This window comes from Bombina bombina, chromosome 4 (genome assembly GCF_027579735.1).
Source record: "Bombina bombina isolate aBomBom1 chromosome 4, aBomBom1.pri, whole genome shotgun sequence".
Lineage (NCBI taxonomy): Eukaryota > Metazoa > Chordata > Amphibia > Anura > Bombinatoridae > Bombina > Bombina bombina.
The window spans coordinates 852,071,973-852,093,046 of record NC_069502.1 but is presented as its reverse complement, the minus strand read 5'-3'; the positions used below and the strand labels follow the sequence as shown (position 1 = coordinate 852,093,046).

At 42.8% G+C, this 21,074-nt stretch overlaps 1 protein-coding gene across 3 annotated transcripts in view; it reads right to left on the bottom strand.

The window, feature by feature from the left end:
- LOC128657287 (gastrula zinc finger protein XlCGF17.1-like) overlaps positions 1–16,030 on the bottom strand; it is a 97,623-nt gene extending 81,593 nt beyond the window's left edge. For 2 of the 3 annotated variants that reach the window (XM_053711570.1, XM_053711572.1), the window contains exons 1-2: positions 15,912–16,030; positions 14,222–14,339 (exon numbers count right to left, since the gene is read on the bottom strand). The gene's annotated coding sequence lies outside the window, so the exon portion shown is untranslated. The other variant, XM_053711571.1, reaches the window with a different exon arrangement.
- Between the last annotated feature and the right edge of the window lie 5,044 nt (positions 16,031–21,074).

Below are 21,074 nucleotides of genomic sequence, written 5' to 3'. Positions count from 1 at the left end.
CCTCCCTGCTTCATGCTGCCTCCTTCCTGCTCTATTCTCCCTCCTCTGACCACCCTGCTTCAAGTTCCCTCTTCTATCCTCTCTCCTCCATGCTGTCTGCTCTATCCTCCCTCCTATGTCCTCCCTGCTTAACACTCCCTCCTCTATCCTCCATGCTGACTGTTCTATCCTCCCTCCACTATCCTCCATGCTCCCTCTTCTCTCCTCCATGCTGTCTGCTCTATCCTCCCATATTCTGTATTCCCTGCTTCACACTCCCTCTTCTCTCCTCCATGCTGCCTGTTATATCCTCCCCTCCTCTATCCTCCCTGGTTCACGCTCCCTCTTCTCTCCTTCATGCTGTCTGCTCTATCCTCCCTCCTCTGTCCTCCCTGCTTAACGCTCCCTCTTCTCTCCTCCATGCTGCCTGCTCTACACTCCCTCCTGTCCTCCCTGCTTCACTCTCCCTGTTCTCTCCTCCATGCTGCCTGCTCTATCCTCCCCTCCTCTCTCCTCCCTGCTTAACGCTCCCTCTTCTCTCCTCCATGCTGCCTGCTCTACCCTCCTCGGTCCTCCCTGCTTCATGCTCCCTCTTGGCTCCCTCCCTGCTCTATCCTCCCCTCCTGTGTCCTCCCTGCTTCATGTTCACTATTCTCTCCTCCCTCCTCTGTCCTTCCTGCTGTCTCCTCCCTCATCCATGCTGCCTGCTCTATTCTCCCTTCTCTGTCCTCCCCCCTTCATGCTGCCTCCTCCGTCCTCCCTCCTTCATGCTGCCTCCTCCGTCCTCCCTCCTTCATGCTGCCTCCTCCGTCCTCCCTCCTTCATGCTGCCTCCTCCGTCCTCCCTCCTTCATGCTGCCTCCTCCGTCCTCCCTCCTTCATGCTGCCTCCTCTGTCCTCCCTCCTTCATGCTGCCTCCTCTGTCCTCCCTCCTTCATGCTGCCTCCTCTGTCCTCCCTCCTTCATGCTGCCTCCTCTGTCCTCCCTCCTTCATGCTGCCTCCTCTGTCCTCCCTCCTTCATGCTGCATCCTCTGTCCTGTCTGCTCCCTGCTGTCTCCTTCCTCCTCTGTCCAGATTCAGACTTCTTTTTTTTTGTAAAGTAATTATACAAACATATGTTTTGTACATGAAGACTGAGAGGTAAGAAAAAAAAAAAAACAGAACAGAGAAGAAAATCAGAGGGTTTCTGTTTTGTGTCTTCATGCTTCCTCCTCTGTCCTCCCTCCTTCATGCTTCCTCCTCTGTCCTCCCTCCTTCATGCTTCCTCCTCTGTCCTCCCTCCTTCATGCTTCCTCCTCTGTCCTCCCTCCTTCATGCTTCCTCCTCTGTCCTCCCTCCTTCATGCTTCCTCCTCTGTCCTCCCTCCTTCATGCTTCCTCCTCTGTCCTCCCTCCTTCATGCTTCCTCCTCTGTCCTCCCTCCTTCATGCTTCCTCCTCTGTCCTCTCTCCTTCATGCTTCCTCCTCTGTCCTCCCTCCTTCATGCTTCCTCCTCTGTCCTCCCTCCTTCATGCTTCCTCCTCTGTCCTCCCTCCTTCATGCTGCCTCCTCTGTCCTCCCTCCTTCATGCTGCCTCCTCTGTCCTCCCTCCTTCATGCTGCCTCCTCTGTCCTCCCTCCTTCATGCTGCCTCCTCTGGCCTCCCTCCTTCATGCTGCCTCCTCTGGCCTCCCTCCTTCATGCTGCCTCCTCTGGCCTCCCTCCTTCATGCTGCCTCCTCTGGCCTCCCTCCTTCATGCTGCCTCCTCTGGCCTCCCTCCTTCATGCTGCCTCCTCTGGCCTCCCTCCTTCATGCTGCCTCCTCTGGCCTCCCTCCTTGATGCTGGCTCCTCTGGCCTCCCTCCTTGATGCTGCCTCCACTGTCCTCCCTCCTTGATGCTGCCTCCACTGTCCTCCCTCCTTCATGCTGCCTCCACTGTCCTCCCTCCTTCATGCTGCCTCCACTGTCCTCCCTCCTTCATGCTGCCTCCTCTGTCCTCCCTCCTCCATGCTGCCTCCTCTGTCCTCCCTCCTCCATGCTGCCTCCTCTGTCTTCCCTCCTTCATGCTTCCTCCTCTGTCTTCCATCCTTCATGCTTCCTCCTCTGTCTTCCCTCCTTCATGCTTCCTCCTCTGTCTTCCCTCCTTCATGCTTCCTCCTCTGTCCTCCCTCCTTCATGCTTCCTCCTCTGTCCTCCCTCCTTCATGCTTCCTCCTCTGTCCTCCCTCCTTCATGCTTCCTCCTCTGTCCTCCCTCCTTCATGCTTCCTCCTCTGTCCTCCCTCCTTCATGCTTCCTCCTCTGTCCTCCCTCCTACATGCTTCCTCCTCTGTCCTCCCTCCTTCATGCTTCCTCCTCTGTCCTCCCTCCTTCATGCTTCCTCCTCTGTCCTCCCTCCTTCATGCTTCCTCCTCTGTCCTCCCTCCTTCATGCTTCCTCCTCTGTCCTCCCTCCTTCATGCTTCCTCCTCTGTCCTCCCTCCTTCATGCTTCCTCCTCTGTCCTCCCTCCTTCATGCTTCCTCCTCTGTCCTCCCTCCTTCATGCTGGCTCCTCTGTCCTCCCTCCTTCATGCTGGCTCCTCTGTCCTCCCTCCTTCATGCTGCATCATCTGTCCTCCCTCCTTCATGCTGCATCCTCTGTCCTGTCTGCTCCCTGCTGTCTCCTTCCTCCTCTGTCCAGATTCAGACTTCTTTTTTTTTGTAAAGTAATTATACAAACATATATTTTGTACATGAAGACTGAGAGGTAAGAAAAAAAAAAAAACAGAACAGAGAAGAAAATCAGAGGGTTTCTGTTTTGTGTCTTCATGCTTCCTCCTCTGTCCTCCCTCCTTCATGCTTCCTCCTCTGTCCTCCCTCCTTCATGCTTCCTCCTCTGTCCTCCCTCCTTCATGCTTCCTCCTCTGTCCTCCCTCCTTCATGCTTCCTCCTCTGTCCTCCCTCCTTCATGCTTCCTCCTCTGTCCTCCCTCCTTCATGCTGCCTCCTCTGTCCTCCCTCCTTCATGCTGCCTCCTCTGTCCTCCCTCCTTCATGCTGCCTCCTCTGTCCTCCCTCCTTCATGCTGCCTCCTCTGGCCTCCCTCCTTCATGCTGCCTCCTCTGGCCTCCCTCCTTCATGCTGCCTCCTCTGGCCTCCCTCCTTCATGCTGCCTCCTCTGGCCTCCCTCCTTCATGCTGCCTCCTCTGGCCTCCCTCCTTCATGCTGCCTCCTCTGGCCTCCCTCCTTCATGCTGGCTCCTCTGGCCTCCCTCCTTCATGCTGGCTCCTCTGGCCTCCCTCCTTCATGCTGCCTCCACTGTCCTCCCTCCTTCATGCTGCCTCCACTGTCCTCCCTCCTTCATGCTGCCTCCACTGTCCTCCCTCCTTCATGCTGCCTCCTCTGTCCTCCCTCCTCCATGCTGCCTCCTCTGTCTTCCCTCCTCCATGCTGCCTCCTCTGTCTTCCCTCCTTCATGCTGCCTCCTCTGTCCTCCCTCCTTCATGCTTCCTCCTCTGTCCTCCCTCCTTCATGCTTCCTCCTCTGTCCTCCCTCCTTCATGCTTCCTCCTCTGTCCTCCCTCCTTCATGCTTCCTCCTCTGTCCTCCCTCCTTCATGCTTCCTCCTCTGTCCTCCCTCCTTCATGCTTCCTCCTCTGTCCTCCCTCCTTCATGCTTCCTCCTCTGTCCTCCCTCCTTCATGCTTCCTCCTCTGTCCTCCCTCCTTCATGCTTCCTCCTCTGTCCTCCCTCCTTCATGCTTCCTCCTCTGTCCTCCCTCCTTCATGCTGCATCATCTGTCCTCCCTCCTTCATGCTGCATCCTCTGTCCTGTCTGCTCCCTGCTGTCTCCTTCCTCCTCTGTCCACATTCAAACTTCTTTTTTTTTGTAAAGTAATTATACAAACATATATTTTGTACATGAAGACTGAGAGGTAAGAAAAAAAAAAACAGAACAGAGAAGAAAATCAGAGGGTTTCTGTTTTGTGTCTGAGGCTACAAGAAGAAACAATAGATAAGGTCATCAATGTTAACAAAATGTTATACAGGAACCTACTACCTGTTTTTTCATCATCTTTTTTACAAGCTTTAATTTATCTCTCTCTTATTGTGTAAACAACAATCCAAAACAAAAAGTCATTATAGAGGACAGTAAACAGCTTGAGACTTTCAAATCTCGGGATTGTGTCTTAAAGGGATTTAAGACCCAACATTTTCCCTTCATGATTCAGAAAAAGAATTCATTTTAAATCACTTTCCAATTTACTTCTATTATCTAATTTGCTTAGTTCTCTTGGCATCCTTTGCAGAAGGAGCAGCAATGCACTACTGAAAGCTAGCTGAAGACATCGGTAAGCCAATAAAAAAGGGGCATATTTGTGCAGCCACCAATCAACAGCTAGCTCCCAGCTCCTGAGCATACCTATGTATACTTTTCAACAAAGGATACCAAGAGAACTAAGATTAGATTAGATAATACAAGTAAATTGGAAAGTGGTTTAAAATGAATTATTTTTCTGAATCATGAAGGGAAAATGTTGGGTTTCAAATCCCTTTAAGACAAAATCCCAAAATTAGAAAGTCTCAAGATGTTTACTGTCCTCTATAATGACTTTTTGTTTTGGATTGTTGAGACACCTGCACACAGTAAATGTTTACACAATAAGAGATAGATAAATTAAAAACTATTAACCATCCCTGTATGTGACCAACAACTCCACATATACATTATAGTAACTACACAGCTCTGTGCCTATAAACCTTATTAAACCCCTGATTTAGTGTTCCCTGGGACCAACAACACCACATACACATTATAGTAACTACACAGCTCTGTGCCTATAAACCTTACTAAACCCCTGATTTAGTGCTCCCTGTATGTGACCAACAACACCACATACACATTATATGCATACAAAGAGAGAAGCGCTCTACCAGGAACGAACAACAGCTCAGTGGCTTGTTCTATGGCGATTTACCACCCGGAGGCAGCCTCTTTTAGACCAGTGTGCTTTTCACAGAAGAAAACTTTCCTGAAGTATATCAGTCTGATCCCGCCAAGTAAGGTCAGTCCAGCCCCGAAATACCAGGCAATTCTCCTCTGAACAAGGAACATGACAACCCCAGACGATCGTTTCGGCCTCCTATGGGCCTCGTCAGTGAGGTGCAGCCACATTCCTCTAAGCACACTGGGCAAGGAGTCCACGTCTGGTTTCCCCCATCACCCTTAGGGAGACTTCCCCAGGGTTATAATAATTTGCATACAAAGAGAGAAGCGCTCTACCAGGAACGAACAACAGCTCAGTGGCTTGTTCTATGGCGATTTACCACCCGGAGGCAGCCTCTTTTAGACCAGTGTGCTTTTCACAGAAGAAAACTTTCCTGAAGTATATCAGTCTGATCCCGCCAAGTAAGGTCAGTCCAGCCCCGAAATACCAGGCAATTCTCCTCTGAACAAGGAACATGACAACCCCAGACGATCGTTTCGGCCTCCTATGGGCCTCGTCAGTGAGGTGCAGCCACATTCCTCTAAGCACACTGGGCAAGGAGTCCACGTCTGGTTTCCCCCATCACCCTTAGGGAGACTTCCCCAGGGTTATAATAATTTGCATACAAAGAGAGAAGCGCTCTACCAGGAACGAACAACAGCTCAGTGGCTTGTTCTATGGCGATTTACCACCCGGAGGCAGCCTCTTTTAGACCAGTGTGCTTTTCACAGAAGAAAACTTTCCTGAAGTATATCAGTCTGATCCCGCCAAGTAAGGTCAGTCCAGCCCCGAAATACCAGGCAATTCTCCTCTGAACAAGGAACATGACAACCCCAGACGATCGTTTCGGCCTCCTATGGGCCTCGTCAGTGAGGTGCAGCCACATTCCTCTAAGCACACTGGGCAAGGAGTCCACGTCTGGTTTCCCCCATCACCCTTAGGGAGACTTCCCCAGGGTTATAATAATTTGCATACAAAGAGAGAAGCGCTCTACCAGGAACGAACAACAGCTCAGTGGCTTGTTCTATGGCGATTTACCACCCGGAGGCAGCCTCTTTTAGACCAGTGTGCTTTTCACAGAAGAAAACTTTCCTGAAGTATATCAGTCTGATCCCGCCAAGTAAGGTCAGTCCAGCCCCGAAATACCAGGCAATTCTCCTCTGAACAAGGAACATGACAACCCCAGACGATCGTTTCGGCCTCCTATGGGCCTCGTCAGTGAGGTGCAGCCACATTCCTCTAAGCACACTGGGCAAGGAGTCCACGTCTGGTTTCCCCCATCACCCTTAGGGAGACTTCCCCAGGGTTATAATAATTTGCATACAAAGAGAGAAGCGCTCTACCAGGAACGAACAACAGCTCAGTGGCTTGTTCTATGGCGATTTACCACCCGGAGGCAGCCTCTTTTAGACCAGTGTGCTTTTCACAGAAGAAAACTTTCCTGAAGTATATCAGTCTGATCCCGCCAAGTAAGGTCAGTCCAGCCCCGAAATACCAGGCAATTCTCCTCTGAACAAGGAACATGACAACCCCAGACGATCGTTTCGGCCTCCTATGGGCCTCGTCAGTGAGGTGCAGCCACATTCCTCTAAGCACACTGGGCAAGGAGTCCACGTCTGGTTTCCCCCATCACCCTTAGGGAGACTTCCCCAGGGTTATAATAATTTGCATACAAAGAGAGAAGCGCTCTACCAGGAACGAACAACAGCTCAGTGGCTTGTTCTATGGCGATTTACCACCCGGAGGCAGCCTCTTTTAGACCAGTGTGCTTTTCACAGAAGAAAACTTTCCTGAAGTATATCAGTCTGATCCCGCCAAGTAAGGTCAGTCCAGCCCCGAAATACCAGGCAATTCTCCTCTGAACAAGGAACATGACAACCCCAGACGATCGTTTCGGCCTCCTATGGGCCTCGTCAGTGAGGTGCAGCCACATTCCTCTAAGCACACTGGGCAAGGAGTCCACGTCTGGTTTCCCCCATCACCCTTAGGGAGACTTCCCCAGGGTTATAATAATTTGCATACAAAGAGAGAAGCGCTCTACCAGGAACGAACAACAGCTCAGTGGCTTGTTCTATGGCGATTTACCACCCGGAGGCAGCCTCTTTTAGACCAGTGTGCTTTTCACAGAAGAAAACTTTCCTGAAGTATATCAGTCTGATCCCGCCAAGTAAGGTCAGTCCAGCCCCGAAATACCAGGCAATTCTCCTCTGAACAAGGAACATGACAACCCCAGACGATCGTTTCGGCCTCCTATGGGCCTCGTCAGTGAGGTGCAGCCACATTCCTCTAAGCACACTGGGCAAGGAGTCCACGTCTGGTTCCCCCATCACCCTTAGGGAGACTTCCCCAGGGTTATAATAATTTGCATACAAAGAGAGAAGCGCTCTACCAGGAACGAACAACAGCTCAGTGGCTTGTTCTATGGCGATTTACCACCCGGAGGCAGCCTCTTTTAGACCAGTGTGCTTTTCACAGAAGAAAACTTTCCTGAAGTATATCAGTCTGATCCCGCCAAGTAAGGTCAGTCCAGCCCCGAAATACCAGGCAATTCTCCTCTGAACAAGGAACATGACAACCCCAGACGATCGTTTCGGCCTCCTATGGGCCTCGTCAGTGAGGTGCAGCCACATTCCTCTAAGCACACTGGGCAAGGAGTCCACGTCTGGACACACTGGGCAAGGAGTCCACTGAGCTGTTGTTCATTCCTGGTAGAGCGCTTCTCTCTTTGTATGCAAATTATTATAACCCTGGGGAAGTCTCCCTATGGGTGATGGGGGAAACCAGACGTGGACTCCTTGCCCAGTGTGCTTAAAGGAATGTGGCTGCACCTCACTGACGAGGCCCATAGGAGGCCGAAACGATCGTCTGGGGTTGTCATGTTCCTTGTTCAGAGGAGAATTGCCTGGTATTTCGGGGCTGGACTGACCTTACTTGGCAGGATCAGACTGATATACTTCAGGAAAGTTTTCTTATGTGAAAAGCACACTGGTCTAAAAGAAGCTGCCTCCGGGTGGTAAATCGCCATAGAACAAGCCACTGAGCTGTTGTTCATTCCTGGTAGAGCGCTTCTCTCTTTGTATGCAAATTATTATAACCCTGGGGAAGTCTCCCTATGGGTGATGGGGGAAACCAGACGTGGACTCCTTGCCCAGTGTGCTTAGAGGAATGTGGCTGCACCTCACTGACGAGGCCCATAGGAGGCCGAAACGATCGTCTGGGGTTGTCATGTTCCTTGTTCAGAGGAGAATTGCCTGGTATTTCGGGGCTGGACTGACCTTACTTGGCAGGATCAGACTGATATACTTCAGGAAAGTTTTCTTCTGTGAAAAGCACACTGGTCTAAAAGAAGCTGCCTCCGGGTGGTAAATCGCCATAGAACAAGCCACTGAGCTGTTGTTCATTCCTGGTAGAGCGCTTCTCTCTTTGTATGCAAATTATTATAACCCTGGGGAAGTCTCCCTATGGGTGATGGGGGAAACCAGACGTGGACTCCTTGCCCAGTGTGCTTAGAGGAATGTGGCTGCACCTCACTGACGAGGCCCATAGGAGGCCGAAACGATCGTCTGGGGTTGTCATGTTCCTTGTTCAGAGGAGAATTGCCTGGTATTTCGGGGCTGGACTGACCTTACTTGGCAGGATCAGACTGATATACTTCAGGAAAGTTTTCTTCTGTGAAAAGCACACTGGTCTAAAAGAAGCTGCCTCCGGGTGGTAAATCGCCATAGAACAAGCCACTGAGCTGTTGTTCATTCCTGGTAGAGCGCTTCTCTCTTTGTATGCACATACACATTATAGTAACTATACTGCTCTGTGCATATAAACCTTATTAAACCCCTGATTTAGTGTTCCTGTATGTGACCAACAACATCACATACACATTATAGTAACTACACAGCTCTGTGCATATAAACCTTACTAAACCCCTGATTTAGTGCTCCCTGTATGTGACAAACAACACCACATACACATTATAGTAACTATACTGCTCTGTGCCTATAAACTTTATTAAACCCCTGATTTAGTGTTCCTGTATATGACCAACATCACATACACATTATAGTAACTACACTGCTCTGAGACTATAAACCTTATGAAACCCCTGATTTAGTGCTCCCTATATGTGACCAACAACACCACGTACACATTATAGTAACTGTACAGCTCTGTGCCTATAAACCTTATTAAACTTGTAAATATTCCAGTGTTCTCCACAGAAAACTTTGCCAGCCGGTGTGTCATTGTGAAGTAGCCAGGTGGAAGCAGTGTAATATTTTCTAATATATTATTTTTAGCTATCAAAAGCACAAATTAATAGCATGATTTAATATAAATGTATTCAATTATATTTTTTGCAATAAAAATTGAACATTTTTAATATCATCTTATATTAGCTTAACATGGACTATAATTTTAAGCTGGTGATCAGTAAAATCATCTGGGCGGTGTACCCACTAAAAAGTCCTGTAGAGAACACTGTTTTAGGTAATTAAAGGGACATATGGAAGTCGGCAGTATACTAGCGTTTTACAACCCCAACTCACAGAAACACTGTGTAATGCAAAATGGGTTACAAAAATACAAACTGATTTAGCCACTTTTAAAGATGAGATCAGCAACATGTGCAAGGAGCTTATTTACCAACCAGTGCCCATGTAAGCAAATACACTCGGCATGAGCACTTTGTTTTAATCTTGTTATTAACAACAAGGCTTAAGCAGGTTTTTAAACAGTGATCAGTGCAAACTTTTGTACACCTTGAGCATACTACCAACCAATATGTCCCTTTAAGGTGACAAGATTAATGAGATTTCTGGTGATTAGCTACAAATATTATCCCATTCTGATGACAAAACCAGGTTGTCAGTATATACTAGGGTTACAATACAATTTATTTAATAATTATTCTTTAAAATAACCTCCAATTAAAATGTATATACGAAACAATTAAAATCAATATTTATTCCTAAATTCTTTAAAAATTAGTTAAAGTTATAAACACATTGAATTATATTTATAGAAACCAGATTATAAATCAGATTATACACACTTATGCTGTTATAATATTCCTTACAAAGATCATAAAAGATATACCCTTAAAATTAACTTTACTCACAATAATCGCATTAAAATACCACAATAAAATACTAGAATCTTCTGTTATTAACCAATAACTCTAGTTCAGTGCCCAATATGGATTACCAATTTACTATGCTTAATTAATAACTACCAGTTAATAACCAGTTTATGTACAGTTCAGAAAGAGTTAACTATAAATGACTAACTTATAAATCTGGAGTGTAAAACCCTGTCTAGCAAATAAATTATTTAGCACCGATTATGACTGGTTCTAATTTACACAGGGCTATGGATATATCTTAAAACAAAAAATATGTTTTTTTAAATTACTAGCTGCAATTTAACTATATACTTAGAATACCTTTGTTTAAAATATTAAAAATATAGAACAGTCATACGTAACCACATAAACCAATTGAATGTCTCAGCTTTCTCCCATAAGTCCAATTTTACCTCATAAAATAAGAGATATTTTGCAATATGGATAAGAAAAGGTAGCCCAATTTTGCTTATAGTGACTGTGTCCCAAAATGGAAGCAAAGTTATCAGTCAAACTTTTAGCAAACAAAGACCCTTCTTTCTCCTATGCATGAGCTTTTTAAGTGATAGGCCCTGCCCTTTTTTTGTAATAATTAGTGAATGTTGGATACGCACCATGGTGCTTGTCTCTGATTGGCCCTTCAAACTGAAACATTTGATTGGCCTACTGGGAACATATGTTTTAAACAGTCATACCAGTTTTAATCCCCTAGGGGGCAGCAGACAACCAGAAATGCAGTCTCATTATCAATATTGCTAACAGCTTACTATATCTCACCTTAAAATGTTTAATATACTATAATTTCTTGTATTAATAAACTTATCTGGTCAGCATATATATCCCATTTAATATAATCTAGCATGCATTCATAGATATTAGATATGAGTATCCTTCTAGCATCATACTAGTATTATTTTAAAATGCATTTAAAGTTGCATTTGATTATTTTCCTATATTAACACAAACACAGCATATTTCACATTCAGTACACCTCTTGCTGAGTGCACAAAAACATATGACAAAAAAAATCAATATGTCCAAGACTGAGCTCCTTCTAATCCCCCCCTCTAATTCTACCCCGGTTCCCAACTTTTCAATCATTGTTGGTGACACCACTATCTCCCCATCACCCCAAGTCCGCTGCCTAGGAGTTAAACTTGACTCCAATCTGTCCTTCATACCCCACATCCAATTACTCTCTTCCTCCTGTCTCAACCACCTACGCAATATCTCCAAAATGTGTCCGTTTCTTAATGCTGAAACTACTAAACAGCTAATCCACTCCATGGTAATCTCCCGACTTGACTACTGTAATAACCTACTAACTGGCCTCCCTCTCTCCCCTCTTCAATCCATCCTAAATGCCTCTGCTAGGCTAATCCACCTCTCCCGACGCTCTGTATCTGCTGCACTTCTCTGCAAGTCCCTTCACTGGCTACCCATCCACAGTAGAATTAAATTCAAAATTCTCATCCTGACCTACAAAGCTCTTACCAACGCAGCCCCCCCACCTGTCCTCACTCATCAACAAATACACTCCAGCCCACACCCTAAGATCCAACAATGACCTGCTCCTTGCATCTTCTACCATCACCTCCTCTCATGCTAGGCTACAGGACTTCTCTCGTGCGGCACCAACCATCTGGAATGCACTTCCTAGAGCTGTCAGACTCTCCCCTAACCTTTCCTCCTTTAAATGCTCCCTAAAGACCTTTCCGTTCACAGAAGCTTATTACCTAACTCGGTAACAAATTAATTTCACTTGCCTAATTTCTGCCCCAATCTAACTCCACACTAACATCATTCTCACCTTTGCAGTCCCCACCTCCTTTTTCTCCCCCTCCTACCCATCTAGATTGTAAGTTCCCATGGGAACAGGGCCCTCAATTCTCCCTGTATTTGTTTGTTAAACTTTGTCTGGTGTCTTTTATATTGTATTGTACAGTACTTTTATTTTTGTACCCATGGACAATTCTGCGGAATCTGTTGGCGCTTTATAAATAAAGAATAATAATAATAATAATAATAATAATAATAATGACACACCCCGAGGCAGAACTTTTTTTCACTTTCTGCGATGAGATTTTTTGTAGTGAAAATTTTTCTGCAGGTCATTTTTAAATGAAATTCAGTTTTAACACGCGTGTATGTATTTAGAACAAAATAAACAAATAAAACATTTCTTTAAAACATGGTAAACTTTCACATGTAGCATCACAAATTGTTCATACCTGGAGAGGCTAAGAAATCAGCCTACCTAGGTTTATCAAAGAATACCAACAGAACAAAACAAAATTTGATGACAAAAGTAAATTGGAAACTTGTTTAAAATTTTCATGCCTTATCTGAATCATGACAGTTTAATTTTGACTTTACTGTTCCTTTAAGACACTTTTAAATCCACTTTTATGATCAAATATACTTTGTTCTTTTGACATCTTTTGTTGAAAATCATGCACATATTTTCAGCAGAAATGCACTTCTCTGGGCTATATATATATATATAGTTTGTTTGGACATTAAAGACAATTACAGTGAACAAGGTGTTAATATATCAAGAAAGTTTTTTAAAGGGACATTATAGTCGTTTTTCCTCTTGCAACATTCTCATTGTACATCTAAAGTTATCTTTTTTTTCTCAATATGCATCTGTTACATATTTTTTAGGCATTTTGAGATATTTTAAAAATATATATAAGTTCCACTGCCCACGAAAATTTAAGTTGTAGAGCTCCAGTAATTCACTGAGTCCACGACCGACCTGTATTTCTGATTGTGCGCACATCAGTGAATCTGCAGCTTCATCCTCTCTATCTGAAGACGTGCAGGCAACAGAGTTAGCTGTCACTCAATGCATTGTGCCGCCCCTTTATGCCGATTAACAGATCAGTGTCAGTGGTTGCTATAGCAACATAGATCATAAAGTAAATTACTACAGCACCCCTCACCCATCTTCTAGTATATAGATGGTTATACTCTGTGTTTTAAGGGTCTGACATCCACTTGACCCCCATTGCAAAGTTTAGGCTTTCAGAGTTCTGATCACTCACAACAAAAAGAAAACACTGAGTCTCTTTACTGAGTCCCAGTAGTCAGCTATAAATCACTGTAGTTGTGAGTGATCGGAACTCTGAAAGTGTCCTCTCAGAGCAGATAACGATCTGTATAGAATGAGCATAAAAAGTGTGCTGGAATTGCAATAAAACAGGGCAGAGCTGGTATGCAGTTTGCTGTACAATATCAGTTTCTCTGCTAGCTGTCAGTCAGTGTTGCAGTAGGAAGCCTGTCAGTGTGAGCACCCTCCTGTGAGCAATAACACAGGTAATAAAGTTTGAGAATAGCCCCTGCCACCACAGTAATTGTATATTCTACCCCAGAACAAACATAACAAATAACAGTGACTCTCCTTTCTGCCGTTGAGAATTTCATGCAATAACAGCCATACATAAGGCTATTTTAAAACTATATATTATTGTGATTGCCTAGCGATTTCTCGGATGAAACTAATTGAAAGTGTTCATAGAGCAGGCGAAAACCTTTTACAATTAACTTACCGGTGAAAGTGAAAGCTGCCCATTTATTTAATACCGAACTGTGGACATCGCTACTTCCCTTCCTAATTACGATGTCAGAAAAAGCTGTGATGTTACAGGGATGAAAGGGAGGCACGGTGCACATAGACTCCTTTGCAAACATAACGGCTTCAGCACGGTGATATTAAAATAATGATTAGTGGCCACCATCTCCTCCTGCAAGATTATTGGCAAGACAGGGATCTAAAGAAGGAATAATATTTGGGGGGCACATGGCAGACTGACCGGTAAAATGCAATGCTAGTCTGGTCAAACAGTGCACTGGTAGTAAGCTTATAGCACAGTGTGATATGAAACACCCTAACTTACTCACCTCGGATCCCAGAGCTGTCAAAGCAACTCCTCCTATTTTGGCGGTTAAAGTTCAGACAAACAGTGCATCAATCCTTCACTGGTTGCACTGCACCAAACTTATTGTCAGTAACGTGCCGGTAGTTGCTAAGTATAAGGAGTGCAAACAACTTGTCAGATTACTGCCAATCATTGATCAGAGTGACTAATATTGGCCAATCAGTTAGTTAGACAATTACAGGTGGGAGGAATAAACTGTGAGGCAGAAAAAAATTGAGTTTAGGAACAATCTAAGCGCAACGGACCTGCCAGTTCTTTCTGCAGACATGCTGCATTTTCTGCGATGTCATCGCAGATCGCAGTATGTTCTGCCTTGGGGATGACACAATTTATTGGACAACCACACATGTACTTGTCAGATGCCTGAAAAAAATAAAAAGAATAGGTTATTAATTTTGAAATAATGTGGACATTTTAAATTGACTGTATAGCTACTTATTAAATTCAGCAACTACATATCTAATATGTTACTGTTAGGCATAGGGACAACTAGCGACCATTGCCTACAGATAGGAAAAACTCCTCCTTATAAATGCTTGCTTTGAAGAAATCTGATTTCACTAATTTAACCAAATGTTTTTCCCTTTGTACCTAGCTTGTCTTAAACAGCAAGGAGGGGGCAGGGTTCATAGTGAGACCAATTCATATCAAATTAGATATTTTAGCTAACATGAAATATTAGATTCTATGATATATCTGTAGTTTTTTTAAGGTTACTTCACAGATACCCTGACAAGGTGCTGTTCACGTGACGTCCTGCTTATTTCTGTGTGCATCAGGAAGATCTTTGGTTTGGTTCTCGGTCTTGTCAGATATGGTGTTGTTCAACATAACTGAACTTTGTCAGATATTCTTATAATGTTTCTTATTTACTGGCAAACAATTGATCTGTATTCTACGTGATTTTCACAATAACAGGAGCCTAAACATAGCCAGAGAGATAGAGGTCTCATGTACATTTCATTGTCATAGGAGGAAACGTGAATTGTGGATGCCCAGCATCCATATCTAAGAATCATAAACAGACCAGGATTCAGTGTCACTCTGGTCACAAAGAAATTAAAGGGAATAGAACTGACTAATCCAACAGGAGACAGTGATTATCAAAAATATAAATCAAACTGACCTGTGTTCTAAAAATACACATTGTTTATGTGATTAATAACATATTTCTGAGCCAACTTTTGGCACATCTTTATATTTAAACATCAATGTCAGTATTTTTTTCTGTGAATTACCCACGCAGATTAAAAAATAAATAAATTAAAGCTGCATATAAAGACTGAGCCTGTTTAGAAATAAGTTTGCATTGATAACCGAATTAAGTAAATAATTGGTGACAATCCACTAATAATAATTATAGTTTGTGTCTTTACAGTTGCATACTACATTGCAGTGGGTGTCAGTGTGAGTGGGGGGAGAGCTAAACCATTATTATTTACCTTCATCACACAACTAACTCCCCCTGCACCTCATAAAATTATTGAGAGGTTCCCTCAGACTCACATACACAGCCCCCTTCCAAGTACCTTATATACACTTATTTAATATTAGAGTTTGTTTCTGCCTCATACACACAGCCATCCCCTAGTACCTTACACATACAGAATATATGGCATTATAAATAAGTTGACCCTGACTCACACACAGTTAATTTCTCCAGTTTCTTATGTACATATATATATTATATAGGAATCCCCTATGAGTAACACACAAGGACCCCTCCCAGTAGCTTATTTACAGATATATTTTATAGAGATAGCTCACTTATTTTATACACAGCTCCAGCTTACTTTAGAAGTTCGCCTCATATAAATTACTTTCTCGTAATGATTTACTGTGCAGAACAAAATAAATGTATCTTTACAGCCCTGTATATGAAATAAAACTACACAAACAGTTACATACAGACAGTATACACATAAGGTTACTCACACATTATTATATCATGGCTTCGTTACTGGCCTGGTTAGTTACACAGTTTATAGTGAGCGTAAACTACCAGGAATCAGGGAGGGAGATCACAGGAAAATACTTTAACCCCATCGAGCATGTCTGCTGTGACGTCACTGGCATGGGACGCGGGTACGTAAATAATCCCGAACGAACTACAATACCCATCATGCATTTACAAAAACTATCTGTGGACAAAAACAGATTTATCACAACATTGCTGTGAAATTTTTGAAGAAATTAGACGGAATAAAACTCCAGCATGATTCGCGGTATTACACTGCAGCGGCTGTTTGATTGACTTTTTGTTCTGCTCCCCCTTAGTGGCTGTTTAGTGATATAACGATATGTGGTTGGATTTTTTCATTGTCACATATATATAAATACACACTTATATCATTATATTATATGCGATTTACTTATATATATAGTGTGTTGCTGCACCGCAGGGTTCCTGTAAATTAATAATAAAATGTTTTTTAAATTATTCCATATACATTCTTTTATACACATACGATATCCCCGAAGAATTCAGCCACATTCCGTTATATCACTGCACAGCCACTAGAGGGAGCAAGAGATACAAAGTCTCCCATCACTGAACCAAAATGTCAATCAACCTCGCGGTCCCGTCTATTACTCCAATGGACGCTTACTGCTAACTACAGCCGCTGCAATGCATGACCAGTATTTTAATTGCTTCTGATTCCAGGAAAGATATAACAACAGTGCGTGTTGGGATTACTTGTGTCGACGCTGTGTGTGTGTGTGTATATGCATATTGGGTATTGTAGTTCTTTTGTGATTTTCATTTATCCGTGTCCCATGCAAGTGACATCAAGGCAGACTTTTTGCTGAGGGTAAAAGTACTTAGGGCTAGATTTATGGAGCCCCTACAGCAGCCCTACGGCAGCAAGTTCTCACTAGAACTTGCTCGCCGTGATTTATCAAGCAGCGGTCACAAGACCGCTGCTTCCCTAAGCTGTTCGCCACCTCTAAACTGGCGAAATTCAATCTCCTCGGTCGAGTCCGACCGAGGAGATTGACAGCTCCTGCCCGCGCGTGATTGGCTGTGCGCGGGCAGGGGGCGGGATTGCACACGAGTGCAAAATTGCGCTCGTGTGCAATGCCAAATACCTGCGGGTAATTTCGGCCCGCCACAGGCGAGCTGAGGCGTACAGGGGCGCGTATACTCGCCCCTGTACGCCTCAGCTATAATAAATCTAGACCTTACTATTTTCCTGTTTTCTATACGGGTAGCTCGTATTCACTGTAAGCAGTTACTAACCAGGTCAGTAAATCATTTGATTAATGTGTGTGTAACTGTATTTTTGCACAGTGTGCGTGTGTAGCTTACTTTATATACACAGGGCTTTAATGAGATGTTTAATTTACCATTTTCTTTAAATTGCGTGAAAGCAATGTACATAAGACAGAGGGAACTGCTCTGAAGTATTTCTATTTGAATCTCTCTGCATATTCACTTTCTGGGTTCATGTCTCTACTACACACACCTACTTATTCTCGTGTCGCCTTCTCCCCTTGCACTCAGTCACCAGGCAGCCGCTCTCTGTGCTATAGATCTTTATGTCACCCTCATACACAAGCAACATCTTCACTCTGCCCGGTGTAGAGCTTTAGAGATAAGTTGCTTTAGGAGAATAAAAGAACACAATGCAATAGTGAAGTTCCTTTGCTTGTATAATTTTCCCACCCGGATCAATGTGAGCACTCGGATGCCTTCAATGCGTAGGTCACTTAGTGACAGTAGTGCGAGTCAGGCGACCCAACGGACTGTGCGACCGTGACGGAAGAAGGTGTCTCTAGCAGGTGATTGGTGATCAACCAGTCACGTGTGCGCTGAGGAATGTGGTGACATCACGGTCGCACATTCTGTCGGGTCGCATATTTCGACACTACACCGGTGTTCTGGGAAAATGGCGAACTTGTGACATTAGCGAACCATGCCACTTCCTGTGACGTGGGATCAGCTGTTTCACGCAGTCTGACCATATTGCGCATGCGTGCCAGCATCATTACTTACCTGGCCGCATACGTCACTGCTACAGTTTTGAGATCTGTGAGATTCCTGGACCCTCTTTACCACCCATGTGCAGCATTTGAAAATGTCAATACCGCCCCCGATTTGCATATGTTAATACGCATTCCCTTTCCAGTTATAGATTTTTATTTTTTATATAACAGCTTAAAAGGGAGCTCCTGTGTAAAACAATATTATATGAACAAGCAAACAGTTTTGAACAATTCATTTCTTTAATGTCACTGTATAACTGTAATGGGAATGCGTATAAACGTACTGCAAAGCAGGGCACATATTGACAGTTTTAAATGCCGCGCATGCGTGCTAAAGAGGGTCCAGGAATTTCACGGATCTTGAAACTGTAGCAATGACGTATGTGGCCAGGTATGTAATGATGCTGGCACGCATGCGCAATATTGTCAAACTTTGTGAAACAGCTGATCCCCCATCACAGGAAGTGACGTGGGAAGCTAATTTCACAAGTTTTCCATTTTACCAGAAGACCTGTGTTCTAAAATAAGTCTCTACTTATAAGAATGCGGAGCTGTGTATGAGTGAGACAGAGGGAATCTCTCTATAATATAATCTTTTTTTAAGGCACTCGGGAGGGGCTTGTGTGTATGAGTCAAAAGGAACCTCTTTATAATATTATATATTTGTATATAAGGTACTGGGGAGGTAGCTTTATGAGTCAGAGGGAACTTATTTATAATATGTGTCTATATAATGTACTGGGGAGGGCGTTTATTTGTGAATTAGAGGGAACCTCTAAAATATTAAATATATCTCTTTTATTATTAAAGGTCATGTTATACAAGTACAAAGAAAAAAGGAAAGCAACTTTATCATTTAGAACATGTAAAGATAGGAGAGAAAATTGACATTCAACAAATCGCAACAATATACCCAATTTTACATGTTTTTTTCTTTTCTCTTTCACAAAACAATAAATGACAGAATCTTAATCCTATATCAAGATTAATTAAATAAATAAAACAATTTATGTACTAAACAAAACAATATAATAAGGGAAATTTACAATTACAAATACCTTTTCTTGTTTACAGGTTCCCTTATTAATTTCACTAATTCGACCTATATTTTATTTGAAAGACTAGAACCACCAGAGATTTGTTTATAAAATTCCTAACTTGAGGGAATTGGGAGAGGGAGAACCCGAAAAAATCAAACAAAATTAAAATAAAAATGAAGAAAAAAAAAAAAAGGAAGGGGAGAGAAGACCAGCCCAATCAGCTATTCTTACTTATCTTGTGTCATATTATCTGATTTTCTAATGGTGTTAATAACTGATTCTGTATATTAGCATTTTTTTATTGTCTAATGAAGTCCATCCATTTTATAATAAATTTATTTTGCTGCATCTCTGAGTTATTTGCGTTATCAAACTGTTCTATTATATATTGTGTTTGCAGGAGGAAAGTTAAATTATTTATGGTGGGTGCCTTGTTCTGCTTGCAATTTTTAAGAATCAAATATCTCCCACCCAAAATTGCTATATCAAAAAAATCTCTATTAATCGATCTATCAGATGTATCTAATAAAAAGATTATATGTTGCAATTCTATTGAAAATTTTATGGCTATCACTTTAATTAGCGCTGCGGAATCTGTTGGCGCTCTACAAATACTTGATAATAATAAATAACCAGTATTGTACACGTTTCCAAAATTGTGTGATTTTTGGACAATTCCAAAACATGTGGATCAGGTCATCTTCGGTTGAACAACAGCGAGGATATACATTTGACACTTCTGATGACCATTTATTTATTCTAGCTGGCGTAATATACGCTCTATATAGATGTTTTACATGAATTTCTCGCCAGTTTGCAGAGAGTGTGGCCTCATCTAAGACAGTTATACTATGTTTTACTTTATCTTCATCCAAATTTGGGATATCTAATTGCCATTTTGAACATATCTCTATAATATTAGATTCTCCTGTTTTACTAAGAACCATATTATACCAAAACTTAATAGAACGTTTACCTGCCTTATAAAGTGCCAGACCCATTTTTATTCCTGGGTGTATCCAGGAAGCTTTACTACCTTTAACAATTTCAAGAAACCATTGTCTAACTTGAAGATATGCGTAAAAATCAGGATTCTGCATTTGAAAACGCTCTTTTCAAATGAGTTTATATTATACGATTCAGTTTCCTTGAGTTGAATTAAATAAACAAGCCCATCATTGGCCCATTTCCTAAATACTTGATTACACAACCCAGGGGAAAAACGTGAATCGCCTCTAATAGTAAGCAAGTCAGAAATATAGGGATCGCAATATAGTCTACGTCGTAGGTCCTGCCATGCAACTATAATATGGTATAGTGTTTGTTTATTTTTTATTTTCCTTGGAATTTCTCTTTTAGGACAGTGGAGTAAGGCACTCAAGGAAAAAAGATGAACTAAACTTTGTTTTGCTTCACTAAATGCCATATAGCTCCCTCCCGTAAGCCAGTCCATTGCAATTTTTGCAAGACATATACTGTTATAAAGAGCAAAACTAGGTAATGCCAATCCACCAAATTGTCTTAACTGTGTTAATTTATACAGAGAGATTCGATTAGTACCCTTCCCCCAAATAAATCGTCTCATTAGTTGATCCAGATACTTAAGATTCCTTTTTGATATATTCATAGGAATATTTTGCATAAAATATAAGAGCTTAGGTAGGATTATCATTTTAATTAGATTAATTCTCGCAGTAATTGAATGCGGAAGGTTATCCCATTTCATCAAATCAACTTTAATTTTTGCGAATAAGGGTGGATAATTCAACCTATACCAATCCCCCGGGTTAATACTAATCTTAATTCCTAAATTTGTAATTAATTGCGCTGCTACTTTGAATGGAGGTGTATACTGGTTCTGATGATATTTATTCAACCATAGAAGTTCTGATTTAGTTACATTAATTGTAAAGCCTGAAAAAGAACCAAATTCTGCTATAATATCTAAGATCTTGGGTATTTCCCTTTGGACATCGTTTAGAAACAATATCAGATCATCTGCGTATAGTAAAAGTTTAACCAACTTATTGCCTGTCATGATCCCCTTTAAGTTATCTCTAAGAGTAACTGC